This window comes from Loxodonta africana, chromosome 1 (assembly GCF_030014295.1).
Source record: "Loxodonta africana isolate mLoxAfr1 chromosome 1, mLoxAfr1.hap2, whole genome shotgun sequence".
Taxonomy (NCBI): Eukaryota; Metazoa; Chordata; class Mammalia; order Proboscidea; family Elephantidae; genus Loxodonta; species Loxodonta africana.
In genome coordinates, this window is record NC_087342.1 from 212905163 (window position 1) to 212933073 (window position 27911).

The window sequence follows — 27911 nt, forward strand, 5'->3', positions numbered from 1 at the left end:
GAGCACAGTGAGATACATGAAAATGTTGAAGAAAATCCTTTCCTTCTCAATAAGAGACAAAAAGACTGAAAATAAGTATTCTCAGAATGAATAACCCTGTGGTTTGACGAATTTGAGTTATAAAATAAAAAGAAAAGAAGGAAAGAAGAAAGAATGACCTGGTCCTAGAGGAAAGGTAGTTCAGAAAGCAAGAGGACCCTGGGGACTCACAAAAGAGCAGGGGAGGAATAGGGGATACAGCTGAGACGGACCAGAAAGGGGAAGTAGAAAATACAAAAAACGGGCTTTCATGTGAACCAGCTCTGTTTATTTTCACTTGGGTGCTAATGAATAGAAGTCATGAGTAAAGAACTTAATCGTGTTAATAGGGACAGTGCACCAGAAAACCAAATTCTTTGCTATAGAGTCAATTCTGACGCATAGCGACCCTATAGGACAGAGTAGAACTGCCCCATAGGGTTTCCAAGGATTGGCTGGTGGATTCAAACTGCCGACCTTTTGGTTAGCAGCTGAGCTCTTAACCACTGCACCACCAGGGCTCCAATAGGGACAATGGTTATGACTAAAAGTTCATAGAATTTCTTTTTTCCTCTGTGTATGCCCCGTGAGTATTATTTGGTATAATTATGTATTGTGATATTCTATGGTATAATTTTGTTGGTGCTTAAATTCGAGATTGCAAGTGGGATGAAAATTTTGTAAACTTCTCTTAACTTTTACATTTAAAAGTTTATATAGATTTCTCATAACTCAAAACCCTTATATTCACTTACATATGAATTTATTGTATTTTAGGTTTGCTTGATCTCACAGTTTGACAAAATATAAATAGCACGCCTCCCTTCAGCCTCTTTATTGCATTACTCTGTAACAATAGGTACAACTGGGACAGAGCAATGCTATTAATTCCATTTAGTCTATTGTTTCTTTGCTTGGTCTGGCTTTTTTATTCAGAAGACATTTTTTTCATGTATATATCTATTTTTTCATTTTCAAAATTGTCACAAAGTGCTGAAAACAAAGCAGATAATTTGATTTATACCTCAAATGAAACCTCATGGAATTAAAATTATACATGTAACAAGTGAACCACTGAGTTACCACCTTAAACTTAAATGCAAAGATAGAAAACATTCATGCATCCAAACTCGTATTACCAACTCCTCTGATTTATTTGACAGGAAAAAGAGGCTGTAATTTGCCCAAGGCACACATACCATGTGTGGGCTTGGTTGACAGTATTTACCCTTCCCATAGCTGCTGCACGTGCGCACAAACAGCAATAAATCAGCAATAAATCATCAGATGTGGTTAAGGCAACTAAAAAAAGGGGAGGGAGATCACTGTTTCCCAGAGCTTGGTAGCATAAAAACACAGAGTTACCTCATATATTTTTCAGGTTATTGAATCAGAGGAGTTAGCCCACACACTGACATGTGGAATGGCCAAGGAAGGATTCTGCCCAGGGTCCTCTCCTTTTACTCTGAACATGCTTTTTAGGTGATATCATCCATTCCATAGTTTTGCTATCTTATGGAGTCCCTGGCTGGTACAAACAGTTAATGCTCTCAGCTGCTAACCAAAGGTTGAAGGTCTGTGTCCACCCAGAAGCACCTCAGAAAAAAGGCCTTGCAATCTACCTCCCCAAATAATCAGCCATTGAAAACACTATGGAGTACAATTCTATTCTGACACACGTTGGGTGGCAGTGAGTCAGAGTCTACTGATGGGGGTGATAATTTCCAAACCTCTGTGGAGAGAAGATTGACGCTGGTTGACCCCAGCAGCTCTCTTTGGTTGGCCTGACAAGGAGTCAGCAGACAGTCTCAGCTTCACCCAAGGTCCCCAGGTGATGTCAGCATGAGTAGGCAACTTCCTTGAGCAGCTGCACCCAAACTAGAATATTTTCTCCCTGCTTGCAAGACTTCTTTCATTCTCACTTTAGATAAATATTTGTTTTTGGAGTACCAAGGATTAAGAACTTGGCTGCTAACCAAAAGGTCGGCAGTTTGAATCCACCAGCCACTCCTTGGAAACCCTGTGGTGCAGTTCTACTCTGTCGTATAGAGTCGCTGTGAGTTGGAATTGACGCCACAGCAACTGGTTTGGTTTTCTAGAGTTTTTTTTTAGGGGTCAGGGTCCCTCTCCTGGAGGACAGCTCATGATGCATCTACCTGGGTCTTACCCAAACATTCCTCTCCATGGGATGACAAGAGAATACACTACCATTGTCCTGGGGCCACCCCTCTGCCTGTGATTCCTGCCTGCACCGTGTGACACACAGAGCATTTGACTGAGCCATTCACTCAGTATCTTTAGCCTACATCTGTCTCCTGAGCTCCAGATTTTTATATCTTGCTGTCTTTTTGACCTTTCTTGTGGAAGCTTCCACAGATGCCTCAAACTCAGCATTCTGGTCTTCTACCTATGGACTTGCTTTAGTCAATGGAATCAATGTCCTCCCAGTTATTCAGAGGCAAGACATCAGAATCACCTTCAGTTCCATCCTCTCCATTGACAACCGAATCAAATAATAATAATTTAAAAAATTGTTTCCAATACTCAAAAAATGGTCAATAACTCTAGGCTATTGAATAGTTGATGTGTGTAATGCAAAACACACGCCAGATACTTGAGTTCTGCAAGGAGCTACAATTTCCTGTTTGTATTTTTCTTTTTTTGAACATTTTATTGTGTTTTATGTGAAAGTTTACACAGCAAATTAGTTTCGTATTCAACAATTCATTCACAAATTGTTCCGTGACATTGGTTGCTATCCCTGCAATGTGTCAGCACTCTCTTGATTACCATCCTGCCCTCCCTGTTTCCATCCCTCCTGTTTCCCTGCCCCTCCTTGCCTTCTCAGGTTTGCTTGAGAGCAAATGTTGCCCCTTGGATCTCAGATAGTTGGTAATTCTAAGAAGCACATTTCTCATAGGTGTTATTGTTTATTTTACAGACAAATCTATTATTTGGCTAAAAGGTAGACTCTGGGAGTAGCTTCAGTTCCAGGTTAAAGGGGTGTCTTAGGGCGATAGTCTCAGGGGTGCCATCAATCCCTATCAGTCCAATAAGTCTGGTCTTCTTTATGAATTTGAGTTTTGTTCTACATTTTTCTCTCATTACAACCAGGACCTCCTATAGTGTCCCTGGCCAGAAAGATCAGTAGTGGTGGCCAGGCACCATCTAATTCTTTTGTCTCAGGCTAGAGGAGACTGTGGTTCATGTGGGCCATTAGTCCTTTGCACTAATTGCTTCCTTGAGTCTTCGGTTTTCTTCACTCTCCTTTGCTCCAGACAGAAAGAGACCAGTAATTGTATCTTAGATGGGTGCTCACAAGCTTTTAATGCTCTAGACATTACTCACCAAACTAGAATGTAGAACATTATCTTCATGAATTATGTTACGCCAATTGATCTAGATGTCCCCCAAGACTATGGTCCTGGGCCTTCAAGCCCAGTAACTCAATCCCACGAGATGTTTGGATATGTCTAAGAAGTTTCCATAACTGTGACCCCTTAGGTTCTCTATTATGTGTATGAATATATATGCAGCACACACAAATATGTATATATGAATGCCCACAATTATACCTATATATGCACATGCATGCATTCCCATATGCCCTTCCGCACCTATGCAGCATACATATCCACATTTGTAACCACTCACAGATTTTTGGTTGTTATTACTGTTGTTGCAGAATTGCATATGTTAAGTGATGACTTGAAGCACTTACTGATGAAGATCAAACACTACAGCCTTCGGTATGAATAACATCTCAACATAAAGAAGACAGAAATCCTCACAACTGGACCAATAAGCAACATCATGATAAATGGAGAAATATTGATGTTGTTAAGGATTTCATTTTACTTGGATTCACAATCAACACCCATGGAAGCAGCAGTCAAGAAATCAAACGACATAATGCATTGGACAAATCTGCTGTGAAAGACTTGTTCTAAAGGGTTAAAAAGCAAAGATGTCACTTTGAGGACTAAGGTGCCCCTGACTCAAGCCATGGTATTTTCAATCACCTCATATGCATGCAAAAGCAGGACAATGAATAAGAAAGACCGAAGAATTGATGCCTTTGAATTGTGGTGTCAGCAAAAAAAGAATACTGAATATACCATGGACCGCCAGAAGAAATGAACAAGTCTGTCTTGGAAGGACAGCCAAAGTGCTCCTTGGAAGAGAGGATGGCAAGACAGGCAAGACTTTATCTCACACACTTTGGACATGTTCTCAGGAGGGATCAGTCCCTGGAAAAGGACATCATTCTTGGTAAAGTACAGGGTCAGGGAGAAAGAGGAAGACCCTCCACGAGATGGATCAACACAGTGGCTCCAACAATGAGCCCAAATATAGCAATAATTGTGTGGATGGCACAGGACTGGGCAGTGTTTCCTTCTGTTGTAAATAGGATTGCTATGACTCAGAACTGATTTGATGGCACCTAACAACAACTATTTATTTAACAACAACGATGTTGCATTTACTGTAGTTGTTCTTTATTCTTACATACCTCTCAGTGTCTTCAATTACCGTGGCCACGTTGTGCTGACACCCCCATATTGTGTACTGCCTTTCCCTTCACCAGAATTAACATGTATCTAGTTAAGTGATTCTTCCTCTTTGTGTTTTACACTTAAACTTATATAATCCTTCATGCATGTTAACATGGTTATTCATTCAATAAATTCCCATTATGTGCAGAGTAGAAATTAATTAGTTTGACATTGGTCCTAACATTATGCATGTGTGTATGTATATGTATGTGCATATTCATATACAGATATACATATATCTATTTCTATCTATCTACAGAGCCCTGGTGGCACAGTGGTTAAGCATTCACCTGCTAACCAAAACGTTGGCAGTTCAAATCCACCAGTCATTCCTTGGAAACTCTATGCAGCAGTTCTACTCTGTCCTATAGGGTTGCTATGAGTCAGAATTGACTCAACAGCAATGGGTTTATATATACACATAAATGCATACTTGCATATATATGCATATATACATATGTATATTCTTATATATATACACACATACATTATATATATATATACATACATATACATATATATATACATACATATATTTCCTATTTATGTAAGTTACCTGGGACCACCCTCTTGTATGTTTGTTGTACCATTAGTAGCTCCCCCTTTCACTTTCAAATGTCTCTGGGGTTGGATGACAAAGTACATGGTCAGTCAACATACATATGATATTGCTGTGGGGAGAGCGGAACTCTTATGCACTGCTGGTGGGAATGCAAAATGATATAACCATTTTGGAAAATGATATAGCGCTTCCTTAGAAAGCTAGAAATAGAAATACCATATGACCCACCAATCCTGCTCCTAGGAATATATCCTAGAGAAATGAGAGTCATCACATGAATAGACATATGCACACTCATGTTCATTGCAGCATTGTTCACAATAGCAAGAAGATGGAAACAACCTAGATGCCCATCAACAGATGAATGAACAAACTGTTACATACACACAATGGAGTATTACACAACAATAAAAAACAACAATGAATCTGTGAAGCATCTCATAACATGGATGAATTTGGAGGGCATCATGTTGAGTAAAATAAGTCAGTCACGAAAGGGCAAATATTGTATGAGACCACTACCGTAAAAACTCATGAAAAGGTTTACATACAAAAAGAAACAATCTTTTGATGGTTACGAGGTGGGGATGGAAAAACACTTAACAGACAATAGATAAGTGGAAACTTCGGTGAAGGGTAAGACAGTACTCAATACTGGGGAAGCCAGCATAACCTGTCCAAGGCAAGGTCATAGTAGCTCTCTAGACGCTCCCTAGACACATCCAAACTCCCTGAGGGGCTGAATTGCTCAGCCAAGGGCTGTGGGGACCATGATCTCTGGGAACATCTAGCTCAACTGGCATAACATAGTTTATAAAGAAAATGTTCTACATTCTACTTTGGTGAGTAGTGTCTGGGGTCTTAAAAGCCTGTGAGTGGTCATCTAGGATACTCCACTGGTCTCACCCCTTCGTGAGCAAGGAAAAATGAAGAAAACTAAAGATACAAGGGAAAGATTAGTCCAAAGGACTAATGGACCACATCTACCACGGCCTCCACCAGACTTGGTCCAGTACAACTAGATGGTGCCTGGCTACCACCACCAACTGCTTTGACAGGCATCACAACAGAGGGTCCTGGACAGAGTTGTAGAAAAATGTAGAACAAAATTCAAAATCAAAAACAAAGACCAGAATTGCTGTCCTGACACAGAGACTGGAGAAACCATGACAGTATGGCCCCTGGACATCCTTTCAGCTCAGTAATGAGGCCACTCCTGAGGTTCACCCTTAAGCCAAAGATTGAACAGTCCCATGGAACAAAAACAAGACTAACAGAGCGCATCAGCCCCAGGGCAGGGACTGGAAACAGGGAACCTGCTAATAGGTAATACAGAACCCGGGGTTGAGAAGGGAGAGTGTTGACGTGTTGTGGGGTTGTTAACCAATGTCATAGAACAATGTGTTTATTGTTTGATTAGAAACTAGTTGGTTCTGTAAACCTGCATCTAAAGTTCAATAAAAAAGAAAGAAAGAAAGACCAGATTTGCTGGCCTGACAGAGACTGGAGAAACTCTGGGAGTATGGTCCCCGATATTACTTTCAGCTCAGTTACAAAGTCACTCCTGAGGTTCACCCTTCAGCCAAAGATTGAACAGGCCCATGGAACAAAACAAGACTAAAGGGGCATACCAGCTCTGGGGCAGGGACTGGAAGGCAGGAAGGAACAGGAAAGCTGGTAATAGGGAACCCAGGGTTGAGAAGGGAGAGTGTTGACATGTTGTGGAGTTGTTAACCAATGTCATAGAACAATGTGTGTACTGTTTGATGAGAAACTAGTTTGTTCTGTAAGCCTTCATTTAAAGTACAATTTTAAAAAAGGAAAAAATATATATATGATACATAAACTGAGTGGCATCTAGTTTGACATCTTCTAAGCTCACCCTGCCCTTTAATATCTAACCACTTCAACATGAGCCCCCATCCTGAGTGGCTGCAGGAAAACCCTACCTTGTGTTAGATTGTCCCCTGCATATGTGGGACAGAAGGTGTGGGCTTTCTTCATTGTGGCCTCCCATGAGGACAAAGTAAAACATACAGTATCTAAGGAAGAAAAAGTAAAATAACACATGACAGAGAAAAAATTACAAAGAAATTAAAATGTAGAAATTCAAAATACAAGGGTTAAAACACCAATGTAAGGAAAACTGAGAAGGCAGAATGATTAGATTTAAGATCAAGGAAATAAAAAGCTAAAATAGACTAAGGACAAAAATTCTAAACTAAAGTAGGAATAAACATAATTTCAAAAGGATATAAAATTAACAATAACTTTTTAAAATACAAATAAAGACAAAGTCAGAAAAACAAGATAGAAAGAGGACACTTAAAAAATGACTAAAAAATAGGAAAAATGAGGTTAAATGAATTAAATAATACATGTAAAGTACTTCACACACTAAAGAATCCTGAGACACTGCTCCATAAAACAAAATGCATCTTTAATAAAGTTGGAAAACAGAATTTAGAAAAAAGAGAAGAGAATGGGGGAAAGAGCCCTCCTGAAACCAAGCTAAGCGCCATTGGCAAAATTCCTACTTAGATCTCTCTCTAGTTAGTTCTGGAGGTCCCTGGGTGCCACAATTACTAATCTAAAAGGTTGGTGGTTGGTTCAAACCCACCCAGTTGTGCTGAGGAAGAAAGGCCCAGTGATCTTCCATAAAGATTACAGCCAAGAAAACCCCATGGAGCAATTCTACTCTGTAACACATGGGGGCTCCATGAGTTGGAATCAACTCCGCAGCAACAGGTTTGGGTTCTTTTTTTATAGTTAGTTCTGGAGAGCTGGGAGAATGGAGGCACAGTGCAACACAAAGTCTCCCCCCTTCAGCCCATGCCTGCAGCAACCTTGCATCTTTTTATGGTATCTATCAGAGAGGATCTAGCACTGTCTGAAAGAGCCTCACCACAAACAAATTTTGTAGGTCAGGATTGGTTGGCCTCACACCCAGAAGAATAACATACTCTGGCTTCTAAAAGTGTATTGAAACTCTTTGGTAATCCTCAATAGACACAAACAGACGGCTTCCCATTGGTACCTTCAGAAAAGATACGTCCTAGTGTAATGATGTTCAGTGATAATCTTCTGAAAAATCTGACATGTCTTATTTCTTCATAAATACAACTGATATGAATAATAGGTTTAAAAGTAACCTACCGGTCGAGAGGAGTTTCAAAGTCACATTCTAAGAACACATGAGGTGTAAAAATGTTGATGTGGTCTTCCTTGAAAAAATACAATCTGCCACACAGCAGATTGACATCTTCTCTTCTCCAATAGTTCAGCATTACATGTAACTCTGATTAGACTAACTTGTGTCCCAGGCCCATGCTTAACTAAACAGTGGCTGGAGGACTTTCATACAATCTTGAGGCTTCAGAAGATATGATCTGAAGGATGTGCCCTATAGTGCAGCTGTGTTGTTCAGAACTGTCTTGTACTTGGGGCTTGTTGGAGCCCAAGGTTGGGGTTAAATAGAAATATCATTCAAACAGTAGACTGCCATTGTTCAGAATATTACTGAGGATTCAACTGCTGGATTGGTGGGTGGTAAAGCTTTGCAATGCTACCTGAGGTAAAGGCAGCACGTCTAGGAGGCTTCTTCTTATATTTGGTTGTAACTAGCCATCCACTGCCTAAACTGTAAAATAGGGATATGAACATCTGTCGTTTAGGGTTGTTAAAAAATTAGATAATGCATGTAAAGAGCTTAGAGCAACGCATGTCATATAATGACTACTCAATAAATGTTTTATCATTATTATTTCAAGTGCCTTGAAAGCCTGATTTTGTGAAGTCTCGGGCTTCTTACAATTTGGTGCAATAAGAGGGGAGGGTTGTGGGGGGCAGTGGTGGCCCTGTGTCATCGTCACACAGATGGCTCTAGGTCCTGGAAGATTCCAAGTTTCCCTTCTGCTCAGCATGGCAGGACCAGGCCTAATAAACTTGCTCTATGCTCTTGTCTGTGTCCTCTGGATGGTCCGGCCTCATACTTAATAGGAGGGATGCTGTCGAGATGGGGACATGAGCATAGGCCACCTGGTCTCTGATACCTCACAATGTTGTGGGGCAAAGTGGGTAGGGGGCAGTTACTCCAGTTATTATCCTGAGGGCTCTCTCAAGGGAACTAGGGCAGCAGGCTGGGTGACAGCCTCCACAGATCATAGCGATGTTTCAAGGATCAAAGGAGATGCACAACATCCAGGAGTTCCAGGAGGTGGATGGGCAATGGCTTCTTACAGTGTGACCTAGTGAGTGAGGAGCCAGTTGGTGAGATCCCTCAGAGTGAGGTTAATGTGTGCAGTCCCAAGGGATGATAGAAGCTCTTGGTCAAAAACAGCCAGGGTCGACTGCATGAACAAGGGCATAACTGGTTAGTGGCAGGGGCTGCCAGCTTACACTCAGCTCCCAAGGCTGCCTGACACTCCAGGCCACATAAAGCCTTGGCTCTGTGGTAGGTTTGAGGTTCTGAGTGGTGGGGAATGGAGTGGAAGTCCTAGAAAAGAGGATGACAGAATGAACTGAATCTAATGTGCACAGAAAGGAAGGAGCATCAAGGAACAAGTTAAGATAAGAGAACAGAAACGTCTAAGTGCATGGCTGGATTGTGGAAACAAAGGCAGGCCATCACACTGCAACTGAGGCTGGTGCAGCGGGTATGGTGCCTGCAACCATCATAAGATGTGATGCAGCAGAGAAGCAAATTTCTACAAAACATCCTTCCGTGAGACTTGTGACATATGCACGGACCATTGGGATAGAGCCTCAGGAACTCTGCTGCTGCCCAGGCAACTCATTTCTGGAAGCTTATCCAGAAATTCAAGCCGGATTCAGAAGAGGATGCAGAACAAGGGATATCATTGCTGATGTCAGATGGATCTTGGCTGAAAGCAAAGCACACCAACAAGATGTTTACCTGTGTTTTATTGACTATGCAAACTGTATTCAACTGTGTGAATCATAACAAATTATGGATAACATTGCAAAGAATAGGAATTCCAGAACACTTAATTGTGTACATAGACCAAGAGGCAGTCGTTCGAACAGAACAAGGGGATACTACACAGTTTAAAGTCAGGAATGGCATGTGTCAGGGTTGTGCCCATTCACCATACTTATTCAATCTGTATACTGAATAAATAATCCGAGAAGCTGGACTATATGAAGAAGAATGCACCATCAGGATTGGAGGAAGACCATAACAACTCATGATATGCAGTAAGCAACATCATGATAGAGAAAATATTGACATTGTCAAGAAATTCATTTTACGTGGATCCACAATCAACGTCCATGGAAGCAGCAGTCAAGAAATCAAACGAACCACAAAAAAAAGTCCTGGCCCAGATGGCTCCGCTGGAGAATTCTACCAAACATTCAGAGAAGAGCTCACACCAGTACTACTCAAACTATTTCAGAACACAGAAAAGGAAGGGATGCTTCTGAATTCATTCTATGAAGCCAGCATAACTCTTATACCAAATCCAGGCAAAGACACCACAAAAAAAAGAAAATTACAGACGAACATCTTTCTTGAATATATATGCAAAAATTCTCAGCAAAATTCTATCCAATAGAATTAGCATTATATCAAAAAAATAATACACCCCAACCAAGTGGGATTCATACTAGGTATGGAAGGATGGCTCAACATTAGAAAAACAATCAATGCAATCTACCACATAAATAAAAGAGAAGAAAGGAGTCACATGATCATCTCAATTGACGCAGAAAAGGCATTTGATAAAAGTCCAACATCCATTCCTGATAAAAACTCTCAATAAAATAGGAATAGAAGGAAAATTCCTGAACATAATCAAGGGCATTTTTGCAAATCTAACAGCCAATGTCATTCGCAAAGGAGAGAGGTTGAAAACATTCTCCTGAGAACAGGAGCAAGACAAGATGCCCTGTATCACTACTCCTATTTAACATTCTGTTGGAAGTCCTAGCTAGAGCAATAAGGCAAGAAGAAGAAATAAAGGGCATCCAAATTGGTAAGGAAGAAGAAAAACCATCCTTATTTGCATATGATATGATACTATACACACAGAACCCAAAGGACTCCACGAGAAAATTATTGGAACTAATAAAAAGATTCAGCAAAGTAGCAAGATACAAGATAAACATATAAAAATCAGTTGGATTCCTATACACCAATAAACAGAACTATGAAAAGGAAATCAGGAAAGCAATACCACTTATAATAGCCCCTAAAAAACTAAAATACTTAGGAACGAATCTAACCAGAGAAGTAAAAGACCTATACAAAGAAAACTACAAAACACTACTACTGCAAGAAACCAAAAGAGACCTACATAAATGGAAAAACATACCATGTTCACGGATAGGTAGACTCAACATTGTGAAAATGTCAGTTCTACCCAAAACAATCTACAAATACAAGGCAATCCCAATCCAAATACCAATAGCATTCTTTAATGAGATGGAAAAACTAATCATTAACTTTATATGGAAAGGAAAGATGCCCCAGATAAGTAAAACATTATTGAAGACGAATAACAAAGTAGGAGGCCTCACACTACCTGACCTCAGAACCTACTATACAGCTATCATAGTCAAAACACCCTGGTACTCGTACAACGACAGACACACTGACCAAATGAACAGAATCAAGAATCCTAATGTAAATTCATCCACCTATGGTCACCTGATCTTTGACAAAGGCCCAAAGTCCATTAAGTGGGGAAAAGACAGTCTTTTTAACAAATGGTGCTGGTAAAGCTGGATGTCCATCTGTAAAAAAAATGAAATAGGACCCATACCTTACACTGTACACAAAAACTAATTCAAAATAGATCAAAGACCTAAATATAAACCCCAAAACTATAAAGATTGTGGAAGAAAAAATAGGGTCAATGCTAGAGGTCCTAATATACAGCATAAATAGGATACAAACTAACAATACACAAACACCAGAAAATAAGCAAGATGACTGGGATCGCCTAAAAATTAAACTTACGCTCGTCAAAAGACTTCACCAAAAGATTAAAAAGAGAACCTACAGACTGGGGAAATATTTCTGGCTATGATTTTTTTTTTATGATATATCTGACAATGATTTAATCTCTAAAATCTATAGGAAAATCCAACACCTCTACAACAAAATACAAATAATCAAATTAAAAAATAGGCAAAGGATATGAGCAGACACTTCACCAAAGAAGACATTCAGGTGGCTAACAGACACATGAGGAAATGCTCAGGATCACTAGCCATTACAGAAATGCAAATCAAAACCACAATGAGATACCATCTCACTCTGACTTTACTGGCATGAATCAAAAAAACAGAAAATAACAAACGTTGGAGAGGTTGTAAGGACACTGGAACTCTTATGCACTGCTGGTGGGAAAGCAAAATGGTACAAACATTTTGGAAAACAATACGGTGCTTCCTTAAAAAGCTAGAAATAGAAATACCATACAACCCAGCAATCTCACTCCTAGAATATGTCCTAGAGAAATAAGAGCCATCACACGAATAGACATATGCACACCCATGTTCACTGCAGCATTATTCACAATAGCAAAAAGATGGAAACAACTTGAGCACCCATCAACAGATGAATGGATAAACAAACTATGGTACGTACACACAGTGGAACACTATGCAATGGTATCTTTGACTGATTCTGGGAAACATCTCACAATATGGATGAATCTGGAGTGAAATAAATCAATCACAAAAGGACAAATACTGTGTAAGACCACTATTATAAAAACTCATTAAAACTTTTATACAGAAAAAGAAACATTATTTGATGGTTAAGAGGGAGGGGAAGGGTGGGAAGAGAAAAACACTAACTAGGCAATAGAGTAAGTGGTAACTTCAGTGAAGGGTAAGACAGTACACAATACTGGAGAAGCCAGCACAACTTGACCAAGGCAGTCATTCAAGCTTCACGGACATATCCAAACCCCCATAATAAAACACCAAACCAAACACATTGCCTTCAAGTGGACTCCAACTCATAGTGACCCTTTAGAACAGAGTAAAATTACTTCAGTAAGGTTTCCGAGGAGTGGCTGGTAGATTCAAACTGCTGAACTCTTAACCACTGAGCCACCAGGGCTCCAAAACGCCACCTACCAGGAGTGGGGTTTGAATCCACGCAGACATATGTCCATTGGATCTTAAGTCCAACGCCTTAACCGCTCGGCCATCCTGGTGTGGGAACATCCCTATAGGAATTGAGTTAATGATCTGAGGACTGGGGAGCACAGACTCAGTGGACATCTAATGCAATTGGTATAATATAGTTTATAAGGAAAATGTTCTATATACTACTTTGGTAAGTAGCGTCTGAGCTCTCGAGAGCTTGTGAGCGGCCATGTAACATATGTCTACTGGTCTCACCAAGCCTGGAGCTAGGGAGACTGAAGGAAACCAAAAACAAGGGAAGATTAGTCCAAAGGACTAAAGGAACACAACTACCACAGCCTCCACCAGACTGAGTCCAGCATAATGAGATGGTGCCCAGCCCACCGACTGCTCTGACAGGGATCACAGTAAAAGTAAAGGGCACCAGACAGAGCTGGAGAAAAATGTAGAACAAAATTCAAACTCACACACACACAAAAAAAGACCAGACTTTCTGGTCTGACAGGGGCTGGAGAAACCCTAAGAGTATGGACCCTGGACACCCTTTTGACTCAGTACTGAAGTCACTCCTGAAGTTCACCCTTCAACCAAAGATTAGACAGGCCTATAAAACATTACTGGAAACCCTGGTGGCATAGTGGTTAAGAGCTACAACTGCTAACCAAAAGGTCTACAGTCCGTAATCCACCAGGAACTCCTTGGAAACCCTATATGGGGCTATTCTATCAGAAACCCTGGTAGTGTAGTGGTTGAGTGCTATGGCTGCTAACCAAGAGGCTGGCAATTCAAATCTGCCCGGCACTTCTTGGAAACTCTATGGGGCAGTTCTACTCTGTCCTATAGGGTCACTATGAGTTGGAATTATAGAGGGTCACTATGAGTTGGAATTGACTTGATGAAAATGGGTTTGGTTTTTTGGTATAAAACAAACAGTAACGCATGCAGTTCAACCATGTATAGGAGGCTAAATGGGTGCACTAGCCCATGGCAAAGATGAGAAGGCAGGAGGGGCCTGGAAAGCTGGAAGAATGGAAATGGGGAATCCAAGGTCGAGAAGCGGAAGTGTTGACACTTTCCCGGGCTGGCAACCAATGTCACAAAACAATATGTTTAGTAATTGTTTAATGAGAAACTAATTTGCTATGTAAACTTTCACCTAACAGAAAACCAAACCTATTGTCGACTAGCCAATTCAGACTCATAGTGACCCTATAGAACAGAATAGAACTGCCCCATAGGGTTTCCAAGAAGCGCTTGGTGGATTTGAACTGACAACTTCTTGGTTAGCAACTGTAGCTCTTAACCACTATGCCACCAGGGCTTTCAACTTTCACTTGAAGCACAATAAAAATAAATAAACAAAAATAAAATATATAAAAAAATAGTAATAATAAAAGAAATCAAACAATACATTGCATTGGGTGAACCTGCTGCAAAAGATCGCTTGCAAGTGTTAAAAAGCAAAGATGTTACTTTGGGGACGAAGGTTCGCCTGACTCAAGCCAGGGTATTTTCAATCGCCTAAAATGCATGCTAAAGCTGAACAATGAATAAGGAAGACGGAAGAAGAATAGACGCCTTTGAACTATGGTGCTGGCGAAGAATACTGAATAGGCCATGGGCTGCCAGAAGAACGAACAAATCTTTCTTGGAAAAAGTACAGCCAGAACGCCCCTTAGAAGCAAGGATGGCGAGACTTGTTTCACGTACTTGGGACATGTTATAAGGAGGGAACAGTCGCTGGACATCACGCTTGGTAAAGTAGAGGGTCGGTGGAAAAGTGGAAGGCCCTCCACGGGAGGGATTGATACAGTGACTGCAACAATGTGCTTCAACATAGCAACAATCGTGAAGGATGGCGCAGGACCCGGCGGTGTTTCCTCCTGTTGTCTATACGGTTGCTAAGAGTCGGAACCTGCCCGACGGTACCTAACACGGACAATTCTACTCAAAATAAAACAAACTAAACGACGCCTCCTAGGCTACGTCCCGGCACACCATTCCAGGCGCCGCCAACACTTAAGCCCGGGAATCTAGAAGTTTACTACTGTGCTTGTTTCCGGCGCCCGCGCGCTTCGAAACTGAAAGCTGACCTGGCTTGGCCCGAGCCTCGCCTCGAGAGCACCGCCAAAAGTTGCCGCATCCCCAGCGAAAAGCGAACCCGCCTCTGCTGCCATGGCCTTCGCTGCCACGGCGGGGCGGCAGCAACAGTGAGCTGCGGCGGCGGCAAACGGAGGCATTTGCTGGGAGGCCGCGGCAGCTTGGGCTGGGGGGACAGAAAGAGCTGTGAGAAAAGCTCCTCGGCATTCTTGAAGGAGAGCGCGAGGAGGACGGTAGAATACAGCTTGTAGGAAGAGCGAAGAGCAAAGCGTACGCCTGTACCAGGATGGCCGAGTGGTTAAGGCGTTGGACTTAAGATCCAATGGACATATGTCCGCGTGGGTTCGAACCCCACTCCTGGTAAATGATACTTTTTTCCTTACTTTTTAAAAAAAAAAAATATAAATCAGATCACACTGTATCTTGAGCTCTGGAATTTAGTCTTCTGGCTGAGGGAGGCGCAATTCCCACAAAGTGCAGCTCCGCTTCCCACCGGGGAGACGGCGCAGCGGGCTGGGCGGGGACGCACGGCTGCCTCTGGGGCGGAGCAGACCTCACAGCCTCCGGGGCTGCGCTGTGTCCGCGGCCTGCGGGGCGAAGGCAGCCCGGGCCTGGGAGCGCCCAGGCGGAGCGGCTCGGCTGCCCCCGCCTCATGGGGGGAGCTCCGGGGTGCAGGAGGGGGTTGCGAGATGGCAGCGAATTAAAAACTGCCTCTTCAGAAAATTTAAAAATACACGTCTACCTTTTTTTTCCGCCAGAGTTAATTGTGTGCAGACAAGGCCTTGAAAGCGGAGACTGCGTGCATCACAGCTCCTAAAATGGACTCTAACTTGCATTCAGCTAAGAATTTGAAAATAGTAACAGCCATGACCAGCTTCTTTGTCTTTCTTACTTTCTCTCCTTCCTCCCTCCCTCCCTTACCTCCCTTCCTTCCTTCTTTTCTTTCTGTCTTATTTTTATATTTTTAATAATAAAACGGTCTAAAATTTGGGGAAAAAATTGCAAGTACAGTCAAAGAACTTTTTATTTTTAAATCATACTAGAGGAAGATACCGACTAGACCCCCCAATACAATCATGAAAATCCGAAAGCTAACAATCCTCGGACCCAGTTCAGGTTTCACCAGTTGTCACAATTATGTCCTTTGTAGTAAAAAAAGGTCCTGTTCAGAATGATGCGTTGCATTTCCTTGTCATGTCTCCTTGCACTTCTTCAAGCTGGAACGATTCCTCAGTCTCTCACTTCTGAAGAGTACAGGCAATTTTGTAAAGTGTCCCTCAGTTTTGGGTTGTCTAATGTTCCCTCGTGATTAAATTCAGGTTATGCGTCTTTAGCAGGACTGTCACAGAAGTGATGCTGCGGTCTCCTCCCATCCTTTCAGGGGAGTAATGATTAAAATGCAGTCTGGTAACTGATGTTAACGGAATTCACTTGATTAAGGTGTTGCCTGCCAGGTTTCTCCACAGTCAGGTTTTTCTCTTCCTCTTTGTAATTAATACATATTTTGTGGGGAAGCTTTTTGAAGGTATGTAAATGTACTCATGGTGTCCTATTAATGGTTACAATCCATTTTAACATTATTCATTTTGATGCTCAAAATGTACCAGATTGGGCCAGTGGGAGCCCCTTCAAACTGACTTTTAACATATCTCCATCATTTTTTTTTTACTTTCTTACTTCCTAGTGCAAGATATTCCAGGCTCACCTTGACCCAGCCCTAGAATCCGCCATTTTCGAAATATTTCTGGCTCCTTTTAGTGGAGAATGGTATTTAGAAGTCAAGATCTTAGTCCTAGATCTGCTCATTGCTTTTGTGGTGTTGCTGTTCCCAGGTCTTCTCAGTGGACAGAATTAGAAAATATGTGTGTCTATTTTTTTTTTATGCACATACGCATCTATCTATATACCTATTTTTATTTATATTCCAGAGTTCACATCAACATCTCCAATCCCAATCCAACACTACAGGCTTTGTTCTGGTTTTCTCCCTTTTCACATTCGCAACTCCCTACACTCCTTTTGGAGTCCTCCCTTGGGTAGTGCAAACAATTAAGGTGCTCGGCTGCTAACCAAAAGGTTGGAGGTTTGAGTTTACCCAGAGGTGCCTCGGAGGAAAGTCTTGGCAATCTACTTCTGAAAAATCAGCCATTGGAAACCCTGTAGAGCACAGTTGTACTGAGATACATGGGGTCACCATGAGTCAGAACGGACCCCACAGCAACTGGTTTTTACTGCGTAGACATCTGGCTTGCTTGGGCTCATCTAATGGCTTTAGGATTGATTCGTTTAGGAAGGAAGGGAAAGGAGGAGAGGAAGAGGAAGAATGTCTAAATAGTTTGGAAATAAGCATCCTGTCAGCACCTGAGAACTGGCTACGAGCCGTTCACGGTTAGACATTTCGGATGTGTAGATAAACAACCCAGTCTCTTCCTCAGAAAGCTCTGATAGCAGGAGACAGATTTTAATAAACCACATGTGTGATGGGAAACTGCATATTACGCCCAAGGTGCTAAAGGAGCAGTGCAGGGGCCCGTGATTGGGCCCCAGAAGGTCAGCTTTTGTTAAGAACTGAAGAAAGGAGTTGGGGGACAGGAAGGGAAAGAGGAAGCGGGCCACTGGCAGGGGAAACCCTTTTGAAATCATGCTAAGCATAGGGCCAGGAGCCCACTGAAGGATTTGAAACAAGAAGCAACCGGATTTAACATTGCTTTTGGAATTATCTGCATGTATCAGTTTAGAGACCCTTGGTCTGTTTGTGTATGCCAGGGAGAGGGAGATGTACTGAATTGGAAGAAAATATTATTTTGGAAAAGTTGTTTAATTCAGTCAATAGTCACTTAGACTGAGACTAGCTTATTTCTTCCTAAAAACTCCAGCAAGGAGGCACAATATTGATTTGAAGTCTTTCCAGGGTGATTTTAGAGGTTCCTGTTAATTTAAGTGTTTATATTAATATGTTTAAGCACAAAGATGGAACAATCCTAGCTGGTATGTACCAAGAATAGGCAAAGAATAGTGTTGATTTTTTACTTTGTTCCTTTAAAATGTTATTGTAAATCAAACTTCCAGTCAGCACTGTGCTTGAACAGAGATGGCAAAATGCCAGCTACTATTCTTGAGACGCTGAAATTCAGACAAACAGATCATCTAGATGCTATGGAGAATGGCAAAATGATATCTGAAAGTTCCTGGTCTGAAAACGAGAATCTACCCTGTAGAAGCCAGGGCAAAACAGAGGTTCTCCACCGATCAGTATAGACAGTCTACTGTATATATATACAATCTTCACGTGCCAATTTAGATGGAGTCTTTGTCGTTATTATATCCTTCTCTATGTAATGTTTTATCACCGATTTCCTCAGGTTAGCAAGATGCTCTAAGGGAATATTAATTTGATGCAGCAAACTTTATGATTCTATTTATAAAAGTTCAAATCACAAGGTGACTCAACAGAAAGAACTCAGGCTTTGGGCTCAGACTTAACAGATGTGTCAACTTTCCCAGGTTACCAGTTGCTTTCCTCATTTCCAGTCCGTGGAGTGGATATAAGGATGAATGAGCTGTAAAATTCTTCTCATGGAAGTAGGTGTTTCACAACTCTGAATGAGTTCTCGTCCCTTTTCCGGAGCCATCTTTTATGGGAAGTTCAGCAGAACAACACTGTGCAAGAAGGCAGCAATGTTACCTTGCATGTGCAATGCCTTTTGCATTTTCCAAAACACTTTTGCATTCACAGTCTCCTTTGATGGACATGGATCATACACAGATTATACACCCACATTTTCTAGGTGGTAGGCACTGTTAGAAAACAATTTTATTTATTGGATTTAAAAGTTATGTAGTCTTTCACTCAAAATTACATGTATAAAGTAATAATAGTTCTTAAACATCAAAATCTGGTTCTAAAAGGTGGCAGAATTTTTCCTTGAAAGGTAAACATGTTATCTTAGAGTTTTTGAATTATAAAAAAAATCTTAAAAGATAGTACATGTTTTGAAGTTAAATTTGAATTTCTTGAAGGTATACTACCATTAAGCTTATAATGATTTTCTAATACTTGTTTTAACAATAAGAATTTATGTCACTGCTTGGATCTGTATATTAAGAGTGTGGCTTTGTAGATGTTCTCTTTGTGAGCTTGAACGAGATGTAATTTATTCAAAATTACTTGGTTATTTACTGTTGTACTTCTCAACACAGAGCTCTGTAGGAAAAGCTGTTGTCAATAGTACATTTAAACAGTGACACCTGCTGGTTAATTTGAGGCAAAATTGTTTGTTAAATTCTGACTGTTTAGTCTGAAAGTCCTGATAAATTGTTGCTCCATAGTTAATGTATTTAATAGCTAACATATTTAGGAGCAGATTAAGGCTATGTCTACTCCAGCAGGTAAGTTATCTTTCCTTGTTTTCTTTTTCAAGCACCAGTGCCATCAAAAAAATTCCCAAATAACTGACACTGTTGCCTGGGCCCTTATTTTATCCTATAAAACCAAAAACCAAACCTGTTGCCGTCCGGTCAAGTCCAACTCATAACCACATTGTCCAACCACTCTGTCCTGTAGCGTCACTATGAGTCAGAATCAACTTGAGGCAATGGTTTTTTCTTTGTTTTATGGATAGGGTTTATCTTTTGTTTGGAGCCCTGGTGGTGCAGTGGTTTCGAACTTGGTCGCTAACCAAAACGTCGGCAGTTGGAATCCACCAGCCACTCCTTGGAAACCCTATGGGGCAGTTCTACTGTGTCCTATAGGGTTACTATGTTTACTTCAATATAATTTTTTTTTTTTTGCTTGAAACTTTGAAACTGACCATGAAGTTTAAAAGGAATAGTGATCTGGGTTAGCTATCGATTTTCAAACTCAGAAGTCATGCCCAATTTGAAAAATTCTGAACAAGAACCTTCCTTTGTTCTCAGCAGCGTGTTGTAATTTGGAGACCTTAATATTACCTTTTTTTCATTTTGCTTTTAGATACAGTTGCAGCTAAACAATGAATAAATTGAATGCATGCTATGTACCTCACTCATTTGGTAATGGCTCAAATAAGATAAATGGTAATACCCCAAATTTTATGAGTCTGTTCCTTCACAAAGATAGCCATGTAAGAGGCAGAGAACATAATCTCAGATTCCTTCATCTACTCATCTATTCTATTGCTAGAGAGGGGCCATTGTGAACCTGGGTTAGGTTTCATTTTCACCTTAATAGATTTTGATGTCCCTGACCCACTTATCAGGGAGCCTGGCAGAGAGGCAGTTATTGCTATTGTTGTTAGTAAATCATCTTAAAGAAAGACTGCATTGGAGTAGAATCCTAGGCTGTAGTTCAGTGTCGCATAAAGAGTAAAACTCAGTATTAAGAGGCCTGAAGTGAAAGTGAGCAGACTGCAGTGGACATTGACAGCCTGTGACCATGGACCGTGACCCAGTCAGGCCAGAACCATCTCTTTAGCCACCTTATTCAAGGGTCAGCCCTGGGCCCTTACTGAAGTGAAATGGAAACTGGACTTAACAGAGTACCCCCAGCACATGGTGTGTGCTGTTGAATGAATAAGTGTTGTTGTTTCTAGGTGCAGTCAAATCAGTTCAGACTCGTAGCGACCCTGTATACAATAGTAGGAAACACTGCCCGGTCTTGCTCCATGCCCGCAATTATTGCTACCCTTGAGCCCATTGTTGCAGCCGATGTGTCAATCCATCTTGTTGAGTATCTTCCTCTTTTTCGTTGACCCTGTCCTTTGCCAAGCATGTCCTTCTCCAGGGACTGATCCCTCCTGATAACATGTTCAAAGTATACGAGACATAGTCTCACCATCCTTGCTTCTAAGGAGCATTCTGGTTGTACTTCTTCCAAGACAAATTCATTCGTTCTTTTGGCAGTCCATGGTATATTCAATATTCTTCGTCAACACCACAATTCAAAGGCATCAACTCTTCTTCAGTCTTCCTTATTCATTGTCCAGCTTTTGCATGCATAGGAGACAATTAAAAATGCCATGTCTGGGGTCAGGCGCACCTTAGTCTTCAAGGTGACATCTTTGCTTTTCAACACTTTGATGAGGTCTTCTGCAGCAGATTTGCCCAGTGCAATGGGTCTTTTGATTTCTTGACTGCTGCTTCCATGGGTCTTGATTGTGGGTCCAAGTAAAATGAAATTCTTGACAACTTTAATCTTTTCTCTGTTTATCATGATGTTGCTTATTGGGCCAGATGTGAGGATTTTTGTTTTCTCTATGTTGAGGTGCAATCCATACTGAAGGCTGTGGTCTTTGATCTTCATCACTAAGTACTTCAAGTCCTCTTCACTTTTCAGCAAGCGAGGTTGTGTCATCTGCATAACACAGATTGTTAATGAGTCTTCCTCCATTCCTGATGCTCTGTTCTTCTTCATATAGTCCAGGTTCTAGGATTATTTGCTCAGCATACAGATTGAATAGGTATGGTGAAAGAATACAACCCTGACACACACCTTTCCTGACTTTAAACCATGCAGTATCCCCTTGTTCTTTTCTGATGACTGACTCTTGATCTATGTACAGGTTCCTTATGAGCACAATTAAGTGTCATGGAATTCCCATTCTTTATAATGTTATCTATAATTTGTTATGACCCACACAGTCGAATGCCTTTGCATAGTCGATAAAACACAGGTAAACATCTTTCTGGTATTCTCTGCTTTCAGCCAGGATCCATCTGACATCAGCAATGATATCCCAGGTTCCACATTCTCTTCTGACTCTGGCCTGAATTTCTGGCAGTTCCCTGTTGATATACTGCTGCAGCAACTTTTGAATGATCTTCAGCAAAATTTTACTTGTGTGTGATATTAATGATATTGTTCAATAATTTCCACATTCGGCTAGATCACCTTTCTTGGGCATAGGTATAAATATAGATCTTTTCCAGTTGGTTGGCCAGGTAGCTGTCTTCCAAATTTTTTGGCATAGATGAATGAGCACTTTCAGCACTGCATCCATTTGTTGAAACATCTCAATTGGTATTCCATCAATTCCTGGAGCCTTGTTTTTTGCCAGTGCCTTCGGTGCAGCTTGGACTTCTTTCCTTTAGTACCGTTGGTTCCCAGTGATATGCCATCTCTTGAAATGATTGGATGTCGACCAATTCTTTTTTGGTATAGTGACTCTGTGTATTCCTTCCACCTTCTTTTGATGCTTCTTGTGTTTAATATATAAATAATAAAGAACACCCTGAAAATCCACTGAGTGTATTTTACTGTTCATTCTATGTATTGTACATATGTTTTTGTTGTTGTTAGGTGCTGTTTAGTTGGTTCCAAATCATAGTGACCCTACGTACAACAGAACAAAACACTGCCAGGTTCTGCGCCATCCTCATGATCATTGTACATATATCAGCCTTCATCTAGAGAACAAGTTCAGGCATTCTTATTCTTTCTTTTTTCTTTTTTGGGTCAAACTTGAGTTAGGGTTGACCTATTAAATAAGGACCATCAAGATTCAGAAGCCCAAAGAGGCAAAAATGGTTCAGTATTTTTCAGTCATTTCTATCTGGCTAGGCTATACAGCATACTTGTGCAATTCAAATCTCAAATTTATCTTTCAGTTGTATTTTCAGCCATTTTATTCATTAGTGTGGTAAGGCTAGCAGTTGGTGAATAAGGTAACTCTTTAAATTGCTTTGAAAAGATGGATTATTAAGAAAAGTTTTGAATGTCTCAATTCCACAAACTCCTTTATATGTAAACATAGAAGTATGTGTGTTTACAGGGAGCCTTGGTGGTACAGTGGTTAAGCACTTGGCTGCTAACCAAAAGGTCAGTGGTTTGATCCCACCTCTAGGAAAGAAAGATGTGGCAGCCTGCTTCTGTAATGTTTATAGCCTTGGAAGCCCTATGGGGCAGTTCTACTCTGTCCTACAGGGTTGCTATGGGTCTGACTTGATGGCAGTGGGTTCTTTTTATGTGTGTTTGTGTGATACAAATTGTATGTCCTATGAGGCAACACAAAACTGTGATTGAGTATGGCCTCTGAAGTCAGTCAGCCCAAGTTTTAACCCCAGCTCCAACCTTTATTAACCATGTATTTCTATAGGTGATTTAACTTGTCCAAGTCTTTGTTTACTCACCTGTAAAGTGGAAGTGATAATAATAGTACCTACCTCAGCAGTTTGGTGTGAGAGTTAAATGTGATGTTGATAAAGTGTTCGGGAAGTTTCTGGCTATAGAATCCCACAGTAGGTCAAGTTATTGTTAGAACTTAGTGATTCTCATAAAGTATGCATATGAGTTAATTATGAGCCAGTTTTGCTACAAAGGTGAGAGTTGTTCATAGTATCGATTCTGTCGGTGGATATACCCTGTGGTTACCACGGCAGTTACAGTGAAAAAAAATGAGATTATGCACAAGGGATATTTTTAAAAGACAAAAAATTGAGGAGGGGGCATAGATTGCATTCTTCTGCTCTGTTGAAGTTTTTTTTTTTTTTCCATTTAAGAGTCTTTAAATGCCTAATTTTCCATCAACAACTGCTGCTTATACAAAAATCTGGGTAATTCCTTGAGTAATTTTTTATGTTAAGAAATAACACAAAGTTCTAAACTCTAACTTTCAAATACTTAGTAAGTGAACTTATTGTTTTCCCCTGGGTGTCACACCCACTGGGTTAGTCACAAACAGCTATATTAAGAATGTTGTTCACATTTTTTAAACTCTAGCAATTCTGACCCACCCAGCCCAGCTTGGATTTCAAATGCAACCTGACTTTTTTTTTTTAATTTCACTTAAGAAAAATAAGAAATCCCTATCGCTTGGCAGATGTGCAAAATAATCTGCAGCATCCTGCTTTTAAGTTCAGCAAAGTGCAGCATGGAGTATAGACTGGCATTGAAGTCTATTACTTTGCAGGAAAGCTCTTTTACCGGGATTCAGTGTGATACCTAATCCTTTTAGTGCACTACAAACAACACTTAAAAGTGTCCATGGAACTAAAATGAACTTTTAAAGTGATCTAATGAGTTGAAACGACCACAAGTATATACTAATTGAATCAATTAGTCAGTTTCTTTAGTGCTGATTTTAGTCTTCTATGGGTAATTCTCAGACCAAAGTCAGATGGTGGTGAACTTGTTCATTCCGGTGGGGCAGCCCTTTGGGTGGATCAGGAGTGAAGACTCTCTTTCCCACTGGATTTCTCTGTGCTGCTTTTACATCTCAGCGTCATAAGCTAGCTTAATTCCTAACCAAAAGGTCGGCAGTTCAATTCCACCAGGCACTCCTTGGAAACTCTATGGGGCAGTTCTACTCTGTCCTATGGGGTCACTATAAGTAGGAATCGACTCAATGGCAGCAGGTTTTTTTTTTTTTTTATGGTGCCTGTTACCTTTCGCCCATGTTTTCAAATGTCTAGACAGTCTTGCAGAGAGATGAGAGTGTCAAAAGCTGGACAACTCCAACTGAAAAATTCATCCATTCAGTAAAGGTTTTTTAAGTACCTAGTATGGCCAATATGATGGTAGGTACTGGAATACAGCAATGAATAAGAAAGACAAGGTGTCCTATCTCAGTCAATTGGTACAACATAGTCTATAAAGCTTGCCTTCTACATCCTAACTTGGTAAGTAGCATCTTAAAAGCTTTTCAGCAGCCATCTAAGATACAAGTATCCATCTCTACTCCTCTGGAGCAAAAGAGAAAGAAGGAAACCAAAGACTTAAAAAAGGAACCAGCCCACAGGACCAATTTTCTATACAACCTCACCTATCTGGAGACCAGAAGAACTAGATGGTGCCTGGCTACCACTACTGACTGTTCTGACCCCAGCCACAATAGATGGTCTCAGATAGAATGGGAGAAAATTGTAGAACAAAACTCAAAAAAAAAAAAAATCCAGACTTACCGGACCAGCAGAGGCCTGAGGAGCCCCCGAGACTATCCCCCTGAGATACCCTTTAAATTTTGAACTGAAACTGCTCTAACTAAATAGCAGATTGGCTCATAAAATAGACACCATCACAGTATTGTGATCCTCTTATACTAAAAAAAAAAAATCATCTATTTGAGACCTAATGGTCAACATTTACCCTAAAGCAAAGGCAATAAGGTCGGGGCGGGGGGCAGGGAGGGGGCAGAGAAGCAAGAATAATGGAAATGAAACAACCAGAATGGAAATAATGAGAATGTTGACACAATGTGGAAAATGTAACCAGTGTCACTGAACAATACATGTAGAAATTGTTAAGTGAGAACCTAATTTTTCTGTGGATACTTTCACCAAAAACTCAATAAAATATTAGTTAAAAAAGAAAGAAAGAAAGACAAGGTCTTCGTCCTCACAGATCTCACATTTTATTGAGGAACACAAGTATTAAACAAGTAATCAGACCATTAGTCCACTCACAGTCACGGTTCTCTCCAACCACAGGGCCCACGCAGTTCAAGCAGGAGAGCAGAAGCAGAGGCCTCTCACAGAGCTCACAGAATGAGATGGCTGTCAGTAGCCATCTGCCCACTATGTGGCATTCAGCGCACAGAAAGATCCAAGATGAGAGAGAGAGACAAGCCCCAAAAAGTCTCTTGAATTCCTGCATCCAGTTGTTTTAGAAATCAGCTCCGGCCTTGGATTTCCAAGTTAAATAAGACAATAAATTCCTTTTTTGTTTACGGAAACAAAATGGTTTGAGTTGGCTTCTTGCTATTTGCATCTAAAAGAGTCCTGACTAACAAAGATTTTCAGTATTGGTATATAGATGAGTATCTTCTTGAATATTGAAGAAGTAAAAATAATAATAATTTTAATGCCTCAAAATGGAAATAGGGAACAGTGGGATGCAGACCTCAAATTCTCGTAAAAAGACCAGACTTAATGGTCTGACTGAGACAAGAAGAACCCCGGAGGTCATGGTCCCCAGACCTTCTGTTAGCCCAAGATTGGAACCATTCCCAAAGCCAACTCTTCAGACAGGTACTGGACTGGACTATAAGATAGAAAATGATACTGGTGAGGAATGAGCTTTTTGGCTCAAGTAGGCACACGAGACTATGTGGGCAGCTGCTGCCTGGAGCGGAGATGAGAAGACAGAGGGGGACAGGAGCTGGCTGAATGGACAAAGGGAATACAGGGTGGAGAGAAGGCGTGTGCTGTCACATGGCGGGGGGCAACTAGGAGTATATAGCAAGGTGTATATAAATTTTTGTATGAGAGACTGACTTGATTTGTAACCTTTCACTTAAAGCACTATAAATAAATAAAATTTAGCTACACATTAAAAAAAAAAACAAATAGGTTTCATGAGATTTAATCACAGGCTTGTTGAATGTTCGAATGTTCGGGTTGGAAAGGACTGACTTAGACAAAGCTTGCAGCTAACCCTTGACAGGTAAACTTGTCTCTAATCCAGTGGTCCTTAACAGTGGTGGAACTGCTCCTGGGGTGATTTTGGAAAAATGTTAATGCTATTATTTTAGTATGACTCAATGGTTTGTGGGGACTACTGCTGTTAGGGAGCCCAGTAGCACAGTTTTTAAGAGTTTGGCAGCTAACCAAAAGGTCAGAAGTTCGAATCCACCAACCACTCTTTGGAAAATATGGAACGGTTCTACTTTGTCCTATAGGGTTACTATGAGTTGGGATCAACTCAACGGAAATGGGTTTGTTTGTTTGTTTTTTGGTTTTTACTGCCGTCAGAAAGAACCCTGGTGGTGCAGTGCTAAAGTGCTTGGCTGCTAACCTAAAGGCGGGTGATTTGAACCCACCAGTTTTTCACGGGAGAAAGGTGTGGGAATCTGCTTCCATAAAGATTACAGTGTAAGAAACCCTACGGGGCAGTTATACTCTGTCCTCTAGTGTCGCTGTGAGTTGAAATCAACTCAGCGGCACACAACAGCAACTGCCATTAGTGAGGGACCAGGGATGCTGGGTCTTCTAAAATTCATGGGAGTCCTGCACAATAAAGAATTGTCCCTCACCCTGCAAGATTTTGCGTTGTCCTGTCCCATTCCCATGATTGGTTGCTGATCAGACTGTTGTGATCCATAGGGTTTTCATTAGCTGATTCTTGGACGAAGATCACCAGGCTTTTCTTCCTAGCCTGTCCTAGTCTGGGAACTCCGCTGAAACCTGTTCAGCGTTATAGCAACATGGCAGCGTCCACTGACAGATGGGCAGTGGCTGCACAGGAGATGCACTGACTGGAAATGGAACCTGGGTTCTCCCACATGGAAGGCAAGAATTCTACCACTGAACCACCACTGCCCTCAAGTCATGCTCTAGCACTAATGTATTGAGATATCATGAGATCCAAATGTTTTCAGCCTCTTTACTCATCAAGCTGAGGGCCCTTCGGCCCATTGCAGTGGCCCATTTGTCCCTTTTCTGAGATAGACACAACTTACCTGCCCATGCCACTTCTTGAAATATCTGCCTCCCCAATCAAGCTGAGGCCAAGTACCACGTGACACCAGCCTCCTTGCCTCAGTTGATCAGGCCAAGGATGGGCATCTGAATCAACGTAAATGGTTACATTCTCTCCTAAGAATATGGATTATAAGCCTAGTGCAAGGATATGTAAGGCC

General features: G+C 41.0%; 1 long non-coding RNA gene and 2 other non-coding genes across 4 annotated transcripts in view; 2 read left to right on the forward strand and 1 right to left on the reverse strand.

Annotated features, from left to right (window-relative positions):
- Window positions 1-13245: 13245 nt before the first annotated feature.
- Window positions 13246-13328, reverse strand: TRNAL-UAA (transfer RNA leucine (anticodon UAA)). The gene has a single exon. It is a non-coding gene; the product is annotated as a tRNA-Leu (tRNA).
- A 2288-nt stretch (window positions 13329-15616) lies between these two features.
- LOC111751436 (uncharacterized) overlaps window positions 15617-27911 on the forward strand; it is a 65185-nt gene continuing 52890 nt past the window's right edge. For both annotated transcript variants that reach the window (XR_010323077.1, XR_010323078.1), the window contains exon 1: window positions 15617-15720. This is a non-coding gene — a long non-coding RNA (uncharacterized LOC111751436). The remainder of the gene's footprint in view (window positions 15721-27911) is intronic.
- TRNAL-UAA (transfer RNA leucine (anticodon UAA)) lies at window positions 15641-15723 on the forward strand. The gene has a single exon. It is a non-coding gene; the product is annotated as a tRNA-Leu (tRNA).